The sequence below is a fragment of the Anser anser genome (genome assembly GCF_964211835.1).
Source record: "Anser anser genome assembly, chromosome: 1".
NCBI classification, from domain to species: Eukaryota; Metazoa; Chordata; class Aves; order Anseriformes; family Anatidae; genus Anser; species Anser anser.
The window spans coordinates 75641746-75654696 of NC_139720.1; the positions used below are offsets into that span (position 1 = coordinate 75641746).

General features: G+C 41.0%; 1 protein-coding gene across 4 annotated transcripts in view; it reads left to right on the forward strand.

Annotated features, from left to right (window-relative positions):
• Window positions 1-4598: 4598 nt before the first annotated feature.
• Window positions 4599-12951, forward strand: part of PACSIN2 (protein kinase C and casein kinase substrate in neurons 2) — a 58317-nt gene continuing 49964 nt past the window's right edge. For 3 of the 4 annotated variants that reach the window (XM_083842148.1, XM_083842151.1, XM_083842152.1), the window contains exon 1: window positions 4599-4754. The gene's annotated coding sequence lies outside the window, so the exon portion shown is untranslated. The remainder of the gene's footprint in view (window positions 4755-12951) is intronic. The other variant, XM_083842149.1, reaches the window with a different exon arrangement.

The window sequence follows — 12951 nt, forward strand, 5'->3', positions numbered from 1 at the left end:
GGCTGTTTCCAAAATAGTTATTGTTCATTTTACATATGTGGAACTATAACCAGGAGGTAACTCACATTTTGTGTCTGCTTTATTAAAATTACTCACTCAATCCTTCAGTTCAGTAGGAAGAACTCCATCGCATCTGGTGGGTGCGTGTTGCAATGTAACATAACACCCCTGTCCTTAGCTAGCCATTCTAACCTTAACCTGAAGGGCTCCTTAACAACAACAAACAAAATCTTTATTCCTGGATTCTTTGCAGAAAACAAGTGTGTATAGCTAAGAAAAGCTGACTAGTCATAATTTTGCTAAAACATTTGATTATTTAGAGGAAATAGGAACATAAATGGGTATCTTGCAAAGACATTGTCTTTATGGAGGAGTAGGAAGTTGTTTGAGCTGGACTTCCAAAAAATTTTTTTTAATTTTTAATTTGCCATCAAAGCTTAGGCAAGCTTCAAGAAACTTGCCATACTTGAAGCAGTCCATAGCCAGAACGTTTCCAATTGTTTTGATGACATAAAGATATCCTTACCATTGGCAGACAGTCCTCTATGCTTTAATTATTCTCAAATTTTGTACCTACTTAAAAGCATACCATTCACATCTGAGATAGACAATTGTTGTGCAATAGAGAAGTAAGGACACTACAAAACACTGATTAATAACATTAATTTGAAAAATAAGGACATAAAGACTATTTCAAATGAAAGTGTATTCTGGAAAAAAATTATTTGAAAGCTGGCCAGTTAAATAGTAAAATTAACTGATGTGAGTGGAATTAAACATTCTGAATTTCCATGTCATTGATTAGCATATGTAATCACTAATCGTAGTGCATTTGTAGTCAAAATGTTGTTTAGGGTTTAAACTTAGGTTTACAACTAAATATGTAACACTTAGGATTTTTTTATCTAGAGATAAGTATTCAGAAGAGAATGATAAAATGCTACTGCAAGAGCCAAGAAATAGCAACAAAATTTGCACTGAGTGAAGCCAAGATAAAATGTTGGTACTTAAAAGGACACATGAAATTTCTGAGGACAGCAAAGGACACAAGAAGCATGTTTAAAAATAGATTGCGTTAAAAATAAAAACAACCGTAGGATATTTGCCTAAAATGAGGGAGGATTTTTTTTTCTAGAAACTTCTTGACTTGTCCCTTACAGTCAAAATGAAATGCCCATCAATGGGCCTATATAAACTGTTAGCCTTTCTTCTAAGAAAAAAGATTGAGATAATCTTTCCCAGGATGTCACATTTTAAGTAGAACTGAAAATGCCCAGAGAACAACTGAATTTTAATATTTACAAAAAAAAAAAAAATAAATCTCAAAATGCTAAAATCAAGATGAACAATGTCATTTTAAAGTGTGATTCATGATAGCTCTAAGTTATTTATGGCATCATAAGTGTCATCATGCTGGCAGGTTGCGTGACTGGTGGTAGATATAATTAGACCACTAATCTCTTTTAATTCAGTACAAGAAAAATGTAATGCTTGAATATTCATAAAGATAATTTCAATTTTATAAATTGAAAAAATAGTAGTTTACCAACCACTGAGGTATATTTCCCCAAGCAGTTTTTTCAGTGCATGTATGTTTGTATGTGGTGCATGTGACCTCAAGCCTGTATATCTACATGCATTAAACTGTATTACCATAAGTATCACAGTATCACAGATTTCTAGGTTGGAAGAGACCTCAAGATCATCGAGTCCAACCTTCGACCTAACACTAAGTACTCCACTAAACCATATCGCTAAGCTCTACATCTAAACGTCTTTTAAAGACCTCCAGTGATGGTGACTCCACCACCTCCCTGGGCAGCCCGTTCCAATGCTTAATAACCCTTTCGGTAAAGAAGTACTTCCTAACATCCAACCTAAAACTCCCCTGTCGCAACTTTCGCCCATTCCCCCTCGTCCTGTCACCAGGCACGTAGGAGAACAGACCAACCCCCATCTCTTTACAGCCTCCTTTAAGGTAACTGTAGAGAGCGATAAGGTCACCCCTGAGCCTCCTCTTTTCCAGGCTGAACAAGCCCAGCTCCCTCAGCCGCTCCTCGTAAGACTTGTTCTCCAGACCCCTCACCAGCTTGGTCGCCCTTCTCTGGACTCGCTCGAGCACGTCCATGTCCTTCCTGTAGCAAGGGGCCCAAAACTGAACACAGTACTCAAGGTGCGGCCTCACCAGAGCCGAGAACAGGGGCACAATCACTTCCCTAGACCTGCTGGCCACACTGCTTCTTATACAGGCCAGGATGCTGTTGGCCTTCTTGGCCACCTGGGCACACTGCTGGCTCATATTCAGCCGACTATCAACCAATACTCCCAGGTCCTTCTCTGCCAGGCAGCTTTCCAGCCACTCATCTCCCAGCCTGTAGCTCTGCTTGGGGTTGTTGCGCCCCAGGTGCAGGACCCGGCACTTGGCCTTGTTGAACTTCATACAGTTGACATAACAGTTCATAAGTAATGAAGTCAAATTAAGCAGCAGCATGTGCAGACAAATTCTGCTTTCACATAGGTAATTTACAGGAAGATCAATAGCATTGATGCAAAATGTAGGCTAGGACAACTGTAATAATGTTGTTTTGTAGTTGTTTCAAATCATACACTAGGAGAGGGGGTAAAAAATTTTTCAATTAAAAATGCATTTTAAAATTCTGCTTGTTGTTACTGTCTTACTTGCTTCCAGAAGTGTCTAAGCCATTTTTCATCTAAAGGTGTAAGAAGTATAGGAAACTTTATACCTTTCTATAACTTTTATGTCTTGTACCCAGAAGAGAATATTCAGTTGCTTGGAAGTAATGTTCCCTAAAGTGGTGCCTCAAGGAACCTACAACTATTAAATTAAAATGTTCACGTAAATTGTCTTGTGGTGAATATTATTCAAACAAATTGTTATTTCTCTAGTTGTGCTAAAGTCTGAATCCAGTTTTTAGTACAAAAATGTTGTATAAATTATTCACTTCTGTTCATCCTCCATTCCCTAGGGAGGCAGAACCAGTGCAAATCCCATGTGAAGAGGACTCCTAAAACAACTCTATTGCCTTTGAGCTGTTACATGAGGCTAAGTTTGCTATATCTATATATATACATTAATGTATAAATAAAACATCTAAGCAGTACAGGGGCCTAGGAACATCCATGCATACAATCAGTTGATTTTAAGAATAAGGAACTGTTTTCCTCATATTTGAAAGGCTTTTTGTAGCCAGAATCAGTGTCCAAATATACATCTCTTGGACCATTTAGTCATTGGCCCCACACTGTCCTAAAATAAGAGCATGAGCCCTGATTTTCACAGGTGGCAGCATGTATGTGATTGGGACTGGATTTGCACAGCAAAACCATTTTGGGGTACAAGGTGGTATTCAATCAACTCTTTGTAGACCACTTTTTTTTTTTTGTCTGTCTATCACCAGTTCCAGGTTGAACTTCTGTCCTCTGACAAGTGGAATTGCCTTTTATCACACCGTGAACTTAGTTCTGCCAGAGAAAGAACTGACTTGCTCTGAATTCCTGTTCTCTTAAATCGTTGAACAAGTTTGAGCATTATTTGACAATACGAATAGATGAATGACTGCTCTGATGCTGAGGCTGAAGAAAGTCTAACTGTTCTGGCAGGGAGGCATTCCAGCTTTGGCAGTGCTTTAGGCAAAACAGGAGCTTGAGTCGTCTCCATACAGAAAGAGGGGTATTTATGATTGTATATATCACTTGTATGCTTGTGCGAAGAGAGCTGGTTTATTCGAAGCTTGATATGTTTAACGAGAGAGACTGTGTGGAAAAGCATTCATCTCTGGCCAGAAATGAGAGAAGAATCTGAATGTTGAGATTCCTCACCTTAAACCTAAAATCGTAACTTTCAACATAGGAGAGAGAATAAAAAGAGCTTGGGAAGGGGGGAAATCATGGTAAATCTTTGAAAGCTTACCCCTGACCAAATTTCCCAGTATTGTTAACTGCAATTAATTCAAATGAAGTTGTTGAGGACCTTTCTTCAGAAGGTAAAATTTACCCCCGTGCTGTGGTCTCCTTGTCCTTCTGGGCTAATCTAAATTCACTGTGAACTTAAAACTCCTTGAGTTAATGAGTCACGCATTTCGTGAAGGAGCACAGGAAGACTTGGCGTCTGCGCTGATTATACGCAGGCTTGCATAAGGAACGTGGCCAAGAGGAAAGTGCGCTGAGGACCGCCTTGTGCAGCCCTTCCCAACGATCCCCGGAGCGGGCCGCCCTCCGGGACAGCACTGGGGCCGGAGCAGGGAGAAGGGCAGAAGGGAGGGAAATCCTAAAAGCGGCCGGGGCAGAGCTGAAGGGACGAGCCAAGGTTACCGCGACAGCTGTCGCCTGGAACCTGAAACACTCCATCTATAACACCCCTAAAAGACAGGCAAGGGCTGGAGTACCGACGGTATCTCCAAGGAGCTACAGCCCCAGCCCCGCATACTTCACGGCGCAGCCGGCCGTTGGGGCGCTAACTGCACCGGCAGTCGTTGGGGCTCCCCCCCCCCCCCCCAGCTCTCTTCAGCCCCAGCCGCCACCGAGGAAACGGCGTTAATTGGCAGCCGCTTCGAGCCAATGGGCGATGGCGGGGCGGGATCCGTGCATGGTCTCGCCCAATGGCGGGGCGGGGCGGCTGGAGCGCAGGGACCGTGCTCATTGCCTGCGCCCCTCTCCCTCCGTCCGTCCGTCCCTCCTCCGTCCTCACCTCAGCGCCGTTGGGCACCGGGCACGGGTGGCTCCCGGCGTTCCAGGTGAGGGCGGCACCGCCCTGGGCTCCAGCAGACGGGGGTTGGGGTACGCAGCCCCCAGCGGAGCCGTGCGGGGAGGGGCTGCGAAATGGCGGCCGGGGTGGTAGTGGGGGTGAGGGGCTAGGCTCCCGCTGCGGGGTCGGGGTGGCGGCGGCGGCGGCGGCGGCGGCGGGGTGAAGGCCGTGCGGGGAACGCGAAGCTCTCCTTGCTTGGCGCATGGGGGTGGAAGGGCAGGGCCGGGGATGACGCCACGGGCCGGGCAGGCTCTGTGCTGGGGGGGGAGCTGGCTGCTCTGGGAGTGGGGCGAGGAGGGAGGGTCATTTTTTATTTCCTTCCCGCTCTCGGGTTTGAAATCCCCGTGGCCGAGATGATGGCCGGTAAGGATGTCTATTGGGGGGGAGGTAAAGTGAGGTTAGAAACTGCTCGCAGCCTCCTGAGTCCCTGTAGCGACCTAGATAGGTCGGGCTTCTTGGTCTTGCTGTTCACATCTTCCCTCTTGACTTTCCTTTTTCTGGCTTGTGGCAGGAACCTCATCTTCTCCCAGAGCAAAACATCTGTGCGATAGAGAGAAGCCTCTTTATGTACACCGAGGCTACCTGGTCAGAGACAGGCTGGGTACCCACGGTGTCTGTGTGGCACACTGTGTCCATCTTTCCCAGCTGCTTGTCTCTTTCTGCTTGGAGTGACTCAGAAGTTCATAGCTGAAGTCTTCTGAGCCTTCGTCTTTTTGCCCTCACAGTAAGGGAGGCAGGAAGGTGCAAGTGACATTTGCTGTCCTTCGTAAACTCAATGTTTGAAAGTCAAATGTAATCATGTGGTCTTAGTTATTCAGTTTTCTTGGCAGCCATTCTTTATCAAAAATGTTAGTTACTATAGTTTAAAACAAATATGCTATTTCTCACGTCCCCTGTACTTGTTTCAGTAAATTTGATCACTTCTCCACAAGCCAAACTGGGATAAAAAAATGAGCTTTAGGATGCGCTGGACTCTCGTTTCCTCTGTTGTACTCTGTATCCTCACAACAGGCTACCTGAACATTTCTTATATGCAGTGAGAGTAATTATGCCTCTTACTACAGGGGGCACTTTTTCCCCTTCTGCTTATTTGGTTTCTAGATTTTTTTCAGCCCTTCTCTAAACACAAAACACTTTCACTACTTTGAAAAGATAAAAACATTAGCAGTGCATTGTTACAATAGTCACAGTGAAGACCACATTAAGTGAGCGAGTTTCCATTCTTAGGGCAACAAAAAGATCATTCTCTTACGTTCGTGATGAGACCAATGTAAAAACATTGCTTCATTGTTTTCTGTTGGTGGAAAAAAAACATAAAAACACTTTTTGCTTAAAGGTAAAAGGTAACTTAAGCAATTTGCTGACTCTTTCAGGCAGGTAAAACTTCTTAGTTGTACTTTTTAACTATTATGGTTATTAGCGCCAAGCACTAATGCTTCTTGTTTCATACCTGTATGAAATTATTTATTGTCAAACTGCAATTTACCTTCAAAGATAGTAGTTATATTCTGCCAATTATGACTGAATCAGCTTAAACACTAGCATGTATTAGCACTTGGGACATGTCTAATTAGTTCAATACAGCATCGTTTTGGAGATCTCTGCTCCTGCCATATTGTAGCTCAGGTACAATAAGCAGGAGAGGAGTGCAGGTGCTACATTGTCCTCTGCAGCATTAACCTTAGCATGGCAGTTCAGTTTTCCAGTGCTCCAGACTCCCCTGGTTGCGTAGTTTACAGTTCTAGAGTTAGTTTCTTTGCCTCACGGTCTACATGCTGCGCAGTGCCATGCTAGAATAAACATTAAAACTGCCCCCGGGGATTAAGCTGCATACCACGCAACATCAGAGTTAAAAGAAAGATACATAGCACAGTTGTAGGTAGTGATGAAGTAGTTTATTAATGATTGACAGACAAAATTGTTTAGGAATGCTGGTGTGTTTTTTTTTCCTGAATGTTTTTTTCCTCCCTTTGAAAAGGGTATGCTGCAAGGGGATAAAGTAGTTAATGCTGAGCTGAGCAATTAGATGGCATTTATAGTTGCTAGGCTTGATGTTGGCTGTATGCATCTCTGTGGATGATCTTAAGTATTCTTTAACTTTTTTTTTTTATCTCTTACTGGTTTATGACACAGTTTCCATATTGCACAAGTCAACTGCGTAGCAAAATCTTTATTTTACTTTGTAGTGTATATTTAATTGCATTTTTCCATTTGTTTTATTCCTGTAGTATTTAAACTACCATTATACTAACATGGCTTTCTGACTGCAGTGATATTCTGGACAACATTTTGATCTATGAATGTTTGTAAATACTAATTTCAGAAAATACCTATATGATCTTTTTCTAACCGGTACATGTCTTCTTAATTCTGTTGCATCGGGGCAATTAAATGTTGGTCTGAAAAATCGGTATTATGAACCCATTATTTTTATCAGATGCAATATTTGGGCAGTTTGGCATTAGACATGAGTTTAGTTCTCATGCTGTCATCCAGTGTATGGGTTCCTCTGGAGCTGAGTGAGCTGCTGTCTTAAGGAAGTCCTTATGTCAATTCTGTGCTTCCCTGCTTGTGATTAAAAAGATTGTAAAGGTTACTGTGACTTATGTTGGTAGCCTGTGGAGGCAGAAGGTGAGAGTTCAGTGTTTGTGACAGCAATGGCAAAGGATAAAATGCTTAGTGGTGCTGCTAGTCAAGAATCGTCTGTGCTTCTGTGAATCTGTATGAGTAATACAAATTATCTTAAACACGGTAAATTTATGCTTCTGAGGCAGTGCGTGCTTTTCTCATTGTGGGAGATGCAGGTCTTGAAAAGCGCATCTCCTTTGACAGTAAGCCAGGAGAATGGTAGACGCAGATTTGAACTTCTTTCTCCCTAATAGGTATGTTTCGACATGCATACAAACTGATACATTGGAGTTGTCTTTTTGTTGTTTCTTGGAATCTCTGCTTTTTAAAGATGTTCTAAGATAAATTAATGATTACTTATTGCCTGAGACCTGAAATTAAGACTCTAATGCTTGAACTGAGGACTAGTTTGTGAGTTGAACAACTTTTTTTTTTTCTAATGTACTATTTAATTCAAATTCTGTTTTAATCCAGAGAGCTTCAAAAAGTATTTTTTTTCCATTTCAGCTAGACCTAGTTATTGATTTTTGGCTTGATTTAATGTATTGATGAATTTTTCTTGGGGCATGAAAAGGAATAAAGCAGGAAATATGTGATGTAATTGTACTGAGATAAACAGAGCTAAGTGCTCTGAGTCTGTTGTTCTGTTGTGATGTATTCCTGTGAATGTTACCTGGCTCGCTGGCTCACTGAGCTGGGGAAGAACAACTTGAATTCAACATCAAGAAGGCTGTTGTTTCCCAGGGTTGGTTGCCAGTCTGTGGTCATAATCCAGTTTGTCGCTAGACTTGAATGTCATTCCTTTATCTGCTCTTCTGGCATGGTATGTTGCTTGGGGCAAGAGGACAGTCAACATTTCTCTGAGGGTGTTGGTCTAAAGTCTGCATGGTTGTGTGCTCCTTGGAGTGAGTGGGTCTGCTTGAGCGGGTGTGTGCTGCCAGTCCTGTGAGGTTTGGTGGACAGGATGTGTCAATATTTGAGAAGGTACCCAGCCCCAGTTAGCAAATAGGGATCTAGCTAAGCAGGGATATTGTGAGTAGCATGGCACAGTAATTAGCTCAAAAGCAAAAAGAAAATGACTTAAAGCCTTAGTGATGTGGTTTGGTTCAACTTTTTAGAATATGCAAATATTTTAAAACTGTCCTGGCTTACACAACATACTGTAAATATTTTGTCAGTGTTGGAAACCTGTATATTGCAGTGTTTGTTCTGGGGCCTGTGCATGTTATTAACCCCTTCCTACTTGTGTAGAACTATAAGAATTCTAAGGCATCCTACAGACCAAAAATCTTAAGATTCTTTGCCTTATATCATGTGCTCTAGACAAGTGACTAATAAAGCTGGCTACAATAAAACAGCAAAAATGGAGAGGGTGAGAGTAGTCTGTCATGTTATATTATTAAATACTTGTTTCAATCAGTTTTGTTGAAACTTAAAAGGCTGGGTTTTATGTCATCTTTTGGCACGCTTATACATGCAAAATAAGAGATGCCCTGGGATTAGGTGCTGCACAGTTTTTAAGTGATACCATGAACTCCTCTGAAGAGGAGCTCACAAGTACATCCTAAACATCTCATGCCTGTTGTGATTTATATATCATATGGTTGTGATGTACTTGCGAGCTCTTAGTTTCTGATTATAAAGTAGTGGGTTGTTTACTAATACTAAAACTGGATGAACGTGGTGTTCCTGTGATCTTCTGTGCCAAATCTGAGTCTTCTCAGTTGAGATTGGAGACCAAGTCAGCTCGGGCCTGGTGTGCAAGCAGTCTCCGTGAGTCCTATCATTGTCTCTCTTCTGAGACCAAGTCTGTGTGGAGTTCCCTTGCGCTGGATGCAGCGTGCTCTGAGGTGGGGCGCTGTCACCAGGTGTGTGTGTAGGATTCCATGCAGGTTTTAGGGTTGAGAAAATGAAGCACTGGACATATGCTGGGGGGACGAAATGAGCCTGGGGTAGTGCAGCATTCTCTTCCACACGCACTTCATAGGTACCAGTTAGTGCCGTCCACCATAGGAGCTCCTGGAGGGCATTGCAGGGTGGTTGTGGAGTAGCAGTGTTCGTTAGAGATGTTAATCCTTCCCATACTTAGGGAGTATTTTTGCACAAGTGTTGCTGCTCAATTTGTGACCACTCCATCCTCTGTCGCTACATTAGAATTGTTTATTCACTTTTCAGGCCTGTGACTTATGTGACTGGGCTTCGGTGATAATTAGGCTTGAGTTGTGTTCCCAAATGCAAAAATGTAACTTTTTTCTTAATTGCTTGTCTGCCTGCCACTCCTATGAACAGTGAAAATATCTTTTTGCCTTTCAGGGTCTCAGACTTACTGGAGTACTTTTTATTTCCTGTGTTGAATGTGTGTTTGCTTATTCCTCTTAGTGTAACGTTTTATAACTTGTTAAATTAGCTCGGATACTTGTTGCCACTTCTACTCACTGACAACCCAACTGACTTTAAAACCAGGGACAGCCTGTACTGCTACGAAAATGGGAAATCATCTTCTTTCCCTGGGGGCAGCTGTTCTTGCTGCCTGCTGCTTTGGTACGAGTTGGACCCGAGTTGGTTCCCTAGTCCAGCAAGAAACTTTTTATTTTGGACAGAGGAGTTTTCAGCTGGGTAAAGCCTCACACCTGGCTTCCTGAATGGAATTGATGACATGGGGATGGGTCAGGAAGTGTGGCTGTGGACGTGTGAGAAGACCAGATCAGTCTTTGTTGGCAGAACAAATTTTATAATATAACAAAGTGGTCAGGCTAGGGCTGAGATAAGCATCCCCGTGAATAACTTCTATAAAGTTAAGTGGTAACGTGAATGTTGGGTATAAACAAGTGTCTGCATAAATGTTTATATAATTTCATGTATGGCAAAGATGGCCAGGATGTAATAAAATATAAAAGGAGTCTATATAAATGTGAGCGTTACTCATCCTAGCAGCTGAAGCTGTGCTATGCGAGCTGCTGAAATACAGCTGACTGAGATTGAAAACTGTTACCAAGAGACTATACCCTTAAACTATAGTTAAGGGAATTGAAGATTCATTTACACTTATGTTTCTCGATTTTTTTTTTTTAACCAATTTTAGATGCATGGTTGAATAAGTTTCAAATGGTCTTGAATTTATAAACTTAAAGGTTAACTTGCTTTGTCTTTTTCTTGAAAGTTTGCTTCGAATATTGTTCTAGGATACCTGCTCTAGGTGGCCCTGCTTGAGCAGGGGGTTGGACCAGATAACCTCCAAAGGTTCCTTCCAACCCTTACCATTCTGTGATTTTTTTCATGTGTAAGGACAAGAAGATGGAATTGAAATCCTTTTCAAACTCAAACAAGTTCTAACTATAAACTAACTATAAAGGAGCTAAAAGTTTTTACTTTTTGACTTTTAAAATACTTGGTTGTAAGCAGCTTAAATGCTTGTAGTGTGTAGCACTGACACACATTCTTAAGTAATCAAATGCTGTAATTACCAAAAAAGTAAATGCTAAATAGTTTTTGGAAATTCAAGCAGAAGATTTAAACTCATCTGCTAACACTTCATTGATAAACTAGGTTTGGAGAAATAGCTTTCTAGATTGTATTCCCAAATTCCAACTAAATATTTATTTTTTTTCTTTTATTTATAGGGAAAATCTAGTTATACACAAAACCCATGCCAGGCCTTTTATCTCCTAGGCTGGAAAACCTGATTCTCTACCCTATTGTAGACTCTGCTGTTGTTTGGTTTTTTTTTTTTCCCTCAAAAAATAATTGAGTAAGATTCATTGGATCCTCTTGTTTTGTTCTGTGACACTGCCCCATCTGCTTTCTTAGCTATTCTCAGCAAAGTGCTGTTCCACCTGATGTTTTTTTTTTGAAGCAAGTGCCCAGACTGGCTAGCACAGAACACCTTGCCAAGAAAGCAGAGTGGGCAGTATTGTAGGACACCTTGTTTTCCTTTGTTTAGTTGTGCTCTACACTGGGAAAGGTGAAAGTTTATTCAGCAGCTATCACAAGTCTTCTCAGTTCATTGAGGTAGGACCAAGTCTGTTATTTATGTTTCTGAACACACATCTGGGGAAATTAAGGGACAGTCAATGTCCCTTAAATTTAAAGGACCTGTAGGTGAATCTTAAAATTGTTTTGAATTTGGCCAAGAAATCCTTTGGATAAAGTAGTGTATAAGCAGCTGCTTCAGCTTTGCTTGTGTTATACCTGTATTGGAGAACAATACATGGATCTAGTCTGTATTGAATGACTGGAGTTTTAGCACTTCGTTTAGATCAGGGTATCACATGGCTCCTATGTGTCATGTGGGTATTGGGAGTAAAATCTGTGGTGTGCAGCTCTAATGGGTGTCAAGTCATTAGCAGTTCTGATGCATCTGATCCATGCAAAACAGTAGTAATTGATACATGTGAATATTTAAAACAAACATACACTTAATTCTGGATTTATTTCACACTGCAAGGCAACCTATAGCTTCTTTACTTTAGACTTTGATCAGTCTAATAAGACGTGAAGTAGTCTCAGTTTCTCTAAAGATCCAGTTCAGTGGCTTTTTCTACCTTCCCCTGCAGAGAAACGAAAACTGCAACTGGGTATCTTTGATACTTTTATCCTTTTCTGCCCTTCTCCCCTTTCCTGCAAAAGAGGCAGAATAGGAAGTCTCTTTGCTTCTACACGTTAGTAGGTATTATAGAAACACTTTCCTTTGTATAAGCATGGACAAACTGTGCTAAATTTAGCGTGTAATGTCTGCTAATTGAACAGAATTCCTAGTTTTGTGGTAATTTTAACCGATCTTATGCCATTTCCAAGATACCTTGCTTGGATGGCAAGGAAGTATGGAAAGAGTCAAGCAGGTCTGATGCCCTTAAATACATCTAAAGGTATTTTCATTGTGCACATTTTGTGTTTCTTGCTTTTGCAGTGTTTATTTTCCAATTCATACATATGGATAAATACATTTTTTTTAATTCATTAATGCTGTACTGGTGTCATATCCTTTAAGATTAATCTCATTAAGTCTGAGGGAAATGATGTTACTAGTTCAGCAGTGAAGTTTATAAAGTTTCTATGAAATTATTAACTTTCAAGGATGTGTAAAGTATCTACTTTGGCTAGAATACTCACTGGCATGCAATTTATATGGTAGGAAAAATACCATGAAGAGCTGTTGTACAGATTAGCTCTTTAAAGCTGAAAATCTTACAAACATGCTTCTATAAAACTGTTTTGAATTTTTCTAGAAAATAATGGATCACGTGGACATTTGAATCTTTATTATAGTGAACAGTTAGAGAACAAAGTTATGTAATACATTTTCAGAAAGACTTTGTATAACACCTTTTTGAAGCACTGTTTATAATGCAGTAGCAATTGGACTTGAGCAGTGTTTAGTCCTTCAAATGGGGAGAAATAAGGAACATAAAACAGCTATTGCTAAATTGCTTTGTTGTGATGGCTGTCACAGGTTTGTGCATGTGCTGTGTTTATTTTAACTTTATTTTATTGATAGATGCAGCAGTTGATGTGGACTCCTGGCAGTCTATTTTTGGAAAAAAAAAAGTGAATGAGGCATT